The 9,318-nt window shown below is 40.5% G+C and overlaps 1 protein-coding gene and 1 long non-coding RNA gene across 2 annotated transcripts in view; one reads left to right on the forward strand and one right to left on the reverse strand.

Annotated features, from left to right (window-relative positions):
• The window catches only part of LOC143956410 (uncharacterized), a 39,813-nt gene extending 31,527 nt beyond the window's left edge, over positions 1-8,286 (reverse strand). The window contains exon 1 of the long non-coding RNA XR_013269910.1: positions 8,095-8,286. This is a non-coding gene — a long non-coding RNA (uncharacterized LOC143956410). The remainder of the gene's footprint in view (positions 1-8,094) is intronic.
• LOC143955192 (uncharacterized) overlaps positions 1-9,318 on the forward strand; it is a 422,346-nt gene that overhangs the window by 157,595 nt on the left and 255,433 nt on the right.

A 9,318-nucleotide genomic window follows, 5' to 3' on the forward strand; every position in this document is an offset into this window, starting at 1 on the left:
TACAAGCTGAAGGTTTAAAATTAAACACAACGAAAGTTCAGCTGATGAAAAGTCAAGTGAAATACCTTCACATGCAAATTAGTCAAGGAAAGAGACAACTGTTGCAAGAAACAGTTAGCCCCTGTACACACAGTCGGACATTCTGCCAACCAAATCCGTTGGATTTTGTCCGACGGATTGTGTCCGAAACTGTTGCATACACACGGTCGGACTAAGTTGTCAAAAAATCCGATCCTCAGAACGTGATGACGTAATTTCGTTACGATGGGACTACATTCAGGCTAGTAGCCAATAGCTTTGGTGTAGGAATTTGATCTGAGCATGCGTGGCACTTTGTCCGATCGGAATTCTCTACACATGATCGGAGTATGTCCAATCGGACCAGTTTGTCGGAAAATATTTCCAACAAGTTGGAAAATTGGGTCCGACGGATATTCCGACGGAATCAGCCCGATGCATACCACACACAGTCGGATTATCCGACAACACGGTCCGATAGGACACATTCCGACAGGTTCTCCGACCGTGTTTACAAGGGCTTAGAGATATAACTGCAATTCCAACTCCAACAACTCATAAGGCATTGCATCAATGTTTGCATAAAATGAATCTTTGCAAAGAGTTTGTATATTGTTTCGCAGAAAAAGTTAATCCACTATATAATATTTTGAGAAATAAAGGTAATATAGTTGACCAATGGGGTCCAAATGAGAAAAATGCCTTTGAAATGTTGAAAAAAGATTTGCAGAATGCTCCTGCATTAAATACAGTAGAGATTTGTTCTGAAGTATCTCTTGTTTTGAAAATTCATGTATCTGAGAATGCCATCTCAGTAACGTCTCGATTACTAAAAGGTAAGGAGAAAATAATTGCCTATTTGTCCAGAGTTTTATCATTTTTGGAAAAGACTTTTGAGTCAGGTGTAAAGCAATTGCTAAGTGTTTACTATGCAATTAAATCTACAGAGAGCATAGTAAAATCAAACAAAATCATTGTACAGACACCTGACTGCTCACTAAAAGATATTTTTGAGGAAGATAGTTTTAAAGAATGTCGTAAAACATATCCTCTATGGTTCAGAGCTTTATCATCCAAACACATTCAGATAAATGTAAAAGGAAGACATCTTCAGGAATGTACAGCTGTATCTGAGAAGTCTTCATCTCAGGTTTTCAGCATAAGAACAGAGAAGGACATAGAATCAGTACTTGTTACTGCAGAACATTCTAAGCCCTTGTACACACGGTCGGAGATTCCGACAACCAAATCCATCGGAGTTATTCCGACAGATTAATTCAGGATGAGGTCCGGAAGTGATGTTGCATACACACGGTCGGACTAAGTTGTCGGAAAATCCGATTGATGACGTTATTTCGTTACAACGGGATTACGTTCAGGCTAGTAGCCAATAGCTTTGTTCTAGAAATTTGATCTGAGCATGCGTCGGAATAGGCTACACATGATCAGAGTATGTCCGATCGGAGCATTTTGTAGAAAAATATTTCCGGCAAGTTGGAAAAGTTGGTCCGACGGATATTCCGACGGAAACAGTCCGATGCAAACCACACACAGTCGGAATATCCGACAAAACGCTCCGATAGGAAACATTCCGACTGAATCTCCGACCGTGTGTACAAGGGCTAACACTAAAATAAAAGCTTCAACACAGAATACAGTTACACATTTTTTTTTAATCTTTTAGAAATGAGAACAAACGCATAGTCCATTGTTGTCTCTGGGTGATATAAAACCTTTGTTTGTGAAAATATGTATTTGTATCATGACTAAAAAGAAATGTTGCGTCCTGTCATACCTAAACTTCACAGTACATATGTTTTATAGACATGTGCATTCGTTTTCGTCCAAATGCATTTTCGTCCGAATTTCAGCTATTTTCGTTTTCGTTTTGACAAACGATAACGAAAGCACAGAATCCGAAAAACGAAAGATCCGACATAAATAAATGCTTTATTTACGTTTTCATTGTTACAACAGTTCGATATAGAATAGGAGATTCGACATGACTCTGACAATAACAATCTGTCTATAGAACCTGTGGTCAAATGTGCCTAACCTTACCTCTATTAGTCCAAGATTATATAGAGAAAATATTCGACAGAGAAAAAAGATTTGACAGAGAGAAAAGATTCTGCAAGTTACTGTCCTAAAAAGTGTTTGGGGACCCGGGTCCTGCCCCAGGGGACATGTATCAATGCAAAAAAAAAGTTTTAAAAACTGCCGTTTTTTCGGGAGCAGTGATTTTAATAATGATTAAAGTGAAACAATAAAAGTGTAATATTCCTTTCAATTTCGTGGGGGGGGGGGGGGGGTTGTCTATAGTATGCCTGTGAAGGGGCTCATGTTTCTGGTGCTTAGAACTGTCCCTGCACAAAGTGTCATTTATGCAGGAAAAAAAGGCCTTTAAAATCACTCGCAGCTATTATGAATTGTCGGCTCCGTAATACAGAGAGCACTCATTGAAAGTCATTGATAAAAAAATAAATAAATAAAAAAGCGTGGGGGTCCCCCAAATTCAATAACCAGGCCCTTCAGGTCTGGTATGGATATTAAGGGGAACCCTGCCTCAAATTTAAGAAAAAATTTGACGTGGGGTTCCCACTAAATATCTATAACCAGACCCTTCAGGTCTGGTATGGATATTAAGGGGAACCCCGCGTCAAATTAAAAAAAATTGACATGGGGGTTCCCCTAAAAATCCATACCAGACCGTTTAACCGAGCACGCAACCTGGCAGGCTGCAGGAAAAGAGGGGGGGACGAGAGAGCGGCCCCCCCTCCCTCCTGAACCGTACCAGGCCACATGCCCTCAACATTGGGAGGATGCTTTGGGGGTCTGTGACCCCTCAAAGCACCTTGTCCCCATGTTGATGAGGACAAGGGCCTCATCCCCACAACCGTGGCCGGTGGTTGTGGAGGTCTGCGGGCGGGGGGCTTATCAGAATCTGGAAGCCCCCTTTAACAAGGGGACCCCCAGATCCCAGCCCCCCCTGTTTGAAATAGTAAGGGGGTACAAAAGTACCCCTACCATTTCACAAAGAAAGTGTAAAAAATAGTTAAATAAGACAAACACACTTTTGAAAAATTACTTTATTAAAAATAAAAAAAATAAAAAAAATATTCCAGCGGTGCTAATCCACTCTTGCTATCCAGCGACGGACGGTCATCTCTCCAGCGATAGCTCATCTCATCCAGCGCAGCAAATCCATCCTTCTTCTGTCTCTGCGGAGGAGACACTGCAAGGATTCCGGCGGCCTGACGTTTCTTATATACAGAGGGCGGGGCCACCCGTCACCTGACCCCGCCCCCCTCTGACGCAAGGGAAAACCCGGGGTTCCCTGTGAAGTATGGGTGACCCCGCACCCCTCTGATGTAACACAGGCAGGTTTCCGTTACATCAGAGGGGGGCGGGGTCACCCATACGTCACAGGGAACACCGGGTTTCCCCTTGCGTTAAAGGGGGGCGGGGTCAGGTGACGGGTGGCCCCGCCCTCCGTATATAAGAAACGTCAGGCCGCCGGAATCTCTGAAGTGTCTCCTCCGTGGAGACAGAAGAAGGATGGATTCGCTGCGCTGGATGAGATGAGCCATCGCTGGAGAGATGACCGTCCGTCGCTGGATAGCAAGAGTGGATTAGCACCGCTGGAATCTTTTTTTTATTTATTTTTTATTTTTAATAAAGGAATTTTTCAAAAGTGTGTTTGTCTTTTTTAACTATTTTTTACACTTTCTTTGTGAAATGGTAGGGGTACTTTTGTACCCCCTTACCATTTCAAACAGGGGGGGGCCGGGATCTGGGGGTCCCCTTGTTAAAGGGGGCTTCCAGATTCTGAAAAGCCCCCCTCCCGCAGGCCTCCACAACCACCGGCCACGGTTGTGGGGATGAGGCCCTTGTCCTCATCAACATGGGGACAAGGTGCTTTGAGGGGTCACAGACCCCCAAAGCATCTTCCCAATGTTGAGGGTATGTGGCCTGGTACGGTTCAGGAGGGAGGGGGCCGCTCTCTCGTCCCCCCCTCTTTTCCTGCGGCCTGCCAGGTTGCGTGCTCGGATAAAGGGTCTGGTATGGATTTTTAGGGGGACCCCCACGTCAATTTTTTTTTTAATTTGACGCGGGGTTCCCCTTAATATCCATACCAGACCTGAAGGGTCTGGTTATGGATATTTAAGGGGAACCCCACGTCAAATTTTTTCTTAAATTTGAGGCAGGGTTCCCCTTAATATCCATACCAGACCTGAAGGGCCTGGTAATTGAATTTGGGGGACCCCCACGCTTTTTATTTATTTTATTTTTTATTTTTTTTATCAATGACTTTCAATGAGTGTTCTCTGTATTACGGAGCCGACAATTCATTATAGCTGCGAGTGATTTTAAAGGACTTTTTTTCCTGCAGAAATGACACTTTGTGCAGGGACAGTTCTAAGCACCAGAAACATGCGCCCCTTCACAGGCATACTATAGACAACCCCCCCCCCCCCCCCCTACGAAATATAAAGGAATATTACACTTTTATTGTTTCACTTTAATCATTATTAAAATCACTGCTTCCGAAAAAACACCCGTTTTTAAAACTTTTTTTTGCATTGATACATGTCCCCTGGGGCAGGACCCGGGTCCCCAAACACTTTTTAGGACAGTAACTTGCAAATTATCCTTTAAAATTAGCACTTTAGATTTTGAACGTTGGAGTCCCATAGACTTTAATAGGGTTCTAAAGTATGCTATATACTAGCTCCGTCGAATCTTCTTTATACATTCGACAGACACCATAAGCCTTCAAAGACAGATTCGACCGTAATTCATGTGGATTTTCGGACGAATGCAATTTTTGAATGAAAAACTAAATAAATAAAAACGAATTTCGGGAGTAACTAAATAAATTAAGTTTCGGACGAAAACGAAATTCCGAAACGAAATATTTTACTCTGCACATGTCTAATGTTTTATAGTTGAGGCTATTTTAGACAGGATAAGGACAGTACATTGTCATACAGAAGTTCTCTTTGAAGGAAATACAAGATAGTATTATTTTACATATAGTTTAACAAATTCACAAAGTTAATTGTCCTACAATGTTTTAACATTTGTTGAAAAAATAAAGAAAAAGTTACAAGAATTGAATGTAAATATTGTATGCCTAATTAATGATACTGCATCTCGACTTGTAATATTCTGTTTTCTAATAAAAAAAATTCTGATTTAAAAAATGATACTGCATCTCTTTTACAGATATGGCATCTAAAATAAAATAAATATGGAGGATAACAAGCTCCTACGAAGAGCAAAGAGAATATCAGGAAATTCAAAGTTAAAGAAGAGATCCTCTCGGAAAGAATATTGGACAAAAGATTTATGAATGTTTTATCTTATTCCACAAGGTTTTTCTAACCTAACAGAACTTGAAGAAGACATTTTAACCACCTCAATACAGTGCACTTACACCCCCTTCCTGACCAGACCAATTTTCAGCTTTCAGCGCTCTCACAGTTTGAATGAAAATTACTCAGTCATGCACACAAATAGAGCTTTCTTTTAGTGGTATTTAATCACTAGTGGGTTTTTTTATTTTTTGTGCTATAAATAAAATAAAACGTAAATTTTGTGAAAAAAATGCCTTTTTCTTTGTTTCTGTCATAAATTTTTGCTAATTAGTAATTTTTCTTCATACATTTTGGCCAAAATTTATACTGCTACCTATCTTTGGTAAAAATAACCCACATTAGTATATATTATTTGGTCTTTGTGAAAGTTATAGAGTCTACAAACTATGGTACCAATCGCTGAAAATTGATCACATCTGATCAGGCCTTCAGTACATCAGGTGTATCTCATTTCTTGAGACACCAACAAGTCAGGAAAGTACAAATACCCCCCAAATGACCCCTTTTTACAAAGTAGACATTCCAAGGTATTAAGTAAGTAGCATGTTGAGTTTTTTTAAGTTGTCATTTTTTCCCACAATTCTTTGCACATTGAAGCACACATGCTTTCATAAGCTTATTACAGCTTTATAATTATTCTATTTCATATATTTTTACCTACACTGAACTGAACTATTATACTTTTTACATTGTATTTATGATGCCAACTGTGTGACAAATAAACTCACACTTTCTTTTAAGTAAGTTTGACTATCAATGCTATTGATTCGGAAACGCCTCTGAGATATAAGAATATCATACATAAATAATATTCTTACACTTACCATTGAAAGAATGTGAGCAAGTAGTAGACATGTGCAAAAGGAAAAAATTTGTTTTACGATATTTTGCGACCCAACTTTGGGGCCACATATCTCGGGGTCACAAAATGTAATTCTCTGCTGCAGAAAAGTGCTTGACATTTTGTGACCCGAATTTGGGGCCACGTATCTCGGGGTTACTTTGTGCTAGAAACCCCAAATTTGGATATGTTGTAGTGCTAGTTCTACTGTATTTGCATACCAAATTTGGGGTTTATAGCTACAAGTGGCCCCGAGATACGTGGCCCCAAATTCGGGTTGAAAAATGTCATTTTTCGAATTTGATTCGAATTTCATCCGAATTCGGTTGAATTTGTTAGCATTGTAATTCGGTAATTCGGATGCATCTGAATGTCCGAATAATGAAAATTCGTCCAAATTTTTATTTGGAACGAAACAAAATGCACATGTCTAGTAAGTAGAGTAGTAAAAACTCTACATACACTACACTTCCTAGTAAAATACATTTTACTCTAGTATTCTATTATACTCACAGGGGTGTTTCTGAATGAATAGCAAAGTCTTTCTGTAATATGTGAATCAGTATCCCTTCTCCTAAAGGGTGTGTAGCGGAGATATGTATGTCTTTATCCAAGGCCGCATTTGCAACGTACTTCCAGGAGTAGAAATTGAAGAATCCTTTGTTCGTTCAATACTTCAACAATAGTTGTTTTATTGTTCAGAAAGATAAGCAAAGACAAGACTTACATCTGGTAACATATGGCATTGTTATACTCTCAGAAGGAGGAAAGGGACATCTGATCTACATTCTCCAAAGTATAGAGTTCTTTCTCTTCCCACCTCTTTGCTCACTCTCATAATCCAACTCCATTCTTATACTGTTTCATGATGTTATGTCAGCATATCCTAATAACTCCCATATTTGCATATATACCTAATATGGTTCAGCCTATAGATAAGTAGCATAACTCCACCCATTTTCCTGACATAGTAACTCAAAAATAGATGTACCTACTCAGCAAAACTACTCCTCTCTGTATTCTGTGTTGTTTTGTGACCTTCAGAGACCATCACTTATTACCGTACATATAACTTACATATATTATCACTTAAAGTGGTTGTAAACCCTTACAAACCACTTTGACCTACAGGTAAGCCTAGATTAAGGCTTACCTGTAGGTCCAAGCAATATCTCCTAAATCTATATGGTTTAGGAGATATTTGCCCGAAAACAGGCACCGCTGTCTACGGCGCATGCGCCGTAGACAGCGGAGTGCAGGCACACTGAGCGCCAGCATTCTCAGCGACGGAGCTGCCGCGCGTGTCGGCTCCCGTGCGCATGCGCGGGAGTGACGTCATCGCGGCTTCGCCGAATGACAGCGGCGGAGCTGCTAGACCCCACCAACAAGATGGATGCGGCGGACTACAGGGGACAGCGGCGACTTCGCTGGCTCCTGTGTCAGGTAAGTGACACATAATGGGCTACTATGCGATGCATAGTAGTCCATTATGCTTTGCCTTTGCAGGGAATGAAAGAGGAAGTAAACTCATCAGGGTTTACTTCCTCTTTAAAATATTAATTAACTCAAAAACTTCTAACAGATGTATTGTGTCTATAAACCAGAGGCTTTGGATGGACAGTTGGATAAATGGTTCTATATTTAGGATGTATCTGGTCTATAAATCAGAGGCTCTGGATGGACAGTTGGATTAATGGTTCTATATGTAGGATGTATCTATGTAAATATTACAATACTCTATATAGGTGTATATCAGCATCTTTTGGAGATAAAAGACATCTCGATGACTATGGAGGAAGAGGACGGACATGACGGGGGATTACTGGATGTAAATATATAATAATATCTTCTTACCTCCTCTGCTATCGGTTGCAGGAATAACTCCCTCCTCTTACAGCATGCTTTCCACTCTTGAGAAACTTTCCATCTGTAGATGACATCACTTCCTGTCTGTATATTACATTTCCTGTCTGTGTTGACATCACTTCCTGTTTGTATCTGCTTTCACTTCCTGTCTCTGCATTTCATGGACCATAAGGGAGATCATCACCTTGTGGAAAAAATACACACTGTTGCCTCTGCTTTTAAAAACTTTGACAGATACTTGATATTTTCTTTAGCTTTGGTGCTTAAAGTGAAAATTTGGTCAGAAAATTAGGTCCGGGCTAGAACACCTCAGACTGGCCCATTTTGCACGCACAGCTATATAACATATTAAAAATAAGTGCCGATCAGTGTTGTCAACCGCCCGGTAATTTTCATAAATGCCTGTTAGGGGCAGACAAGCCTGTAAAAAAGATGGCTGCAGGCCAACCTTGCAACTGCACATGCGCCGACCCGAAAGCCTAATGGGCTCGAGAATGCTCTCCCAATTTTGGCCGGGCGGGCACATGCGCAGTGACACAGCCTCATCTTTTTAACAGAAGACGTTCTGCGGTGGCGACAGCACCTCACCACAGTTACCAGAGCACACTCGTGAGGATGGTAATATAAATGGGCAGAGGAGGACACTCAGGCCGCGTACACACGGGCGGACTGTTCGCCCAACCTTGTCCGCTGAACAGTGTTTGGGCGGACAGTCCGCTCGTGTGTGGGCTTTCAGCGGACAGTTTCAGCGGACAGTTGGACGAACAAGGTTTTTCGGAAATTCCGAAAAACTGTCCGCTGAAACCTTGTTTCAGCGAACAGTCCGCCCGTGTGTAGGCTTGTTCGACAAACTAAGTTCCGCGCATGCTCAGAAAGAATTTACAGGGCGGAAGCGCTCGGTCTTGTAAAACTAGTGTTCGTATTGAAGCTAGCATATTCGTCATGCTGCTAATTTTGTGGTTTTTTTAATATAGCCCGTTCTTTTCTTCTTCGTAATGCAAGAAAAGTGAAGTAGCTTTGCTGCTTATATTCACACAGAGTTATACTACATGTTTTTATTCATCCTCATCCTATGATTAATCTTCCAATTATATCAAAAATATATTCCCAATTTATATAAAAAAAAAAAAAAAAATTATATATATATATATATATATATATATATATATATATATATATATATATATATATATATATATTTATTTATTTATT

Source organism: Lithobates pipiens, unplaced genomic scaffold, assembly GCF_037356315.1.
Source record: "Lithobates pipiens isolate NorthernLeopardFrog02 unplaced genomic scaffold, aLitPip1_a1.2 Scaffold_35, whole genome shotgun sequence".
Taxonomy (NCBI): Eukaryota; Metazoa; Chordata; class Amphibia; order Anura; family Ranidae; genus Lithobates; species Lithobates pipiens.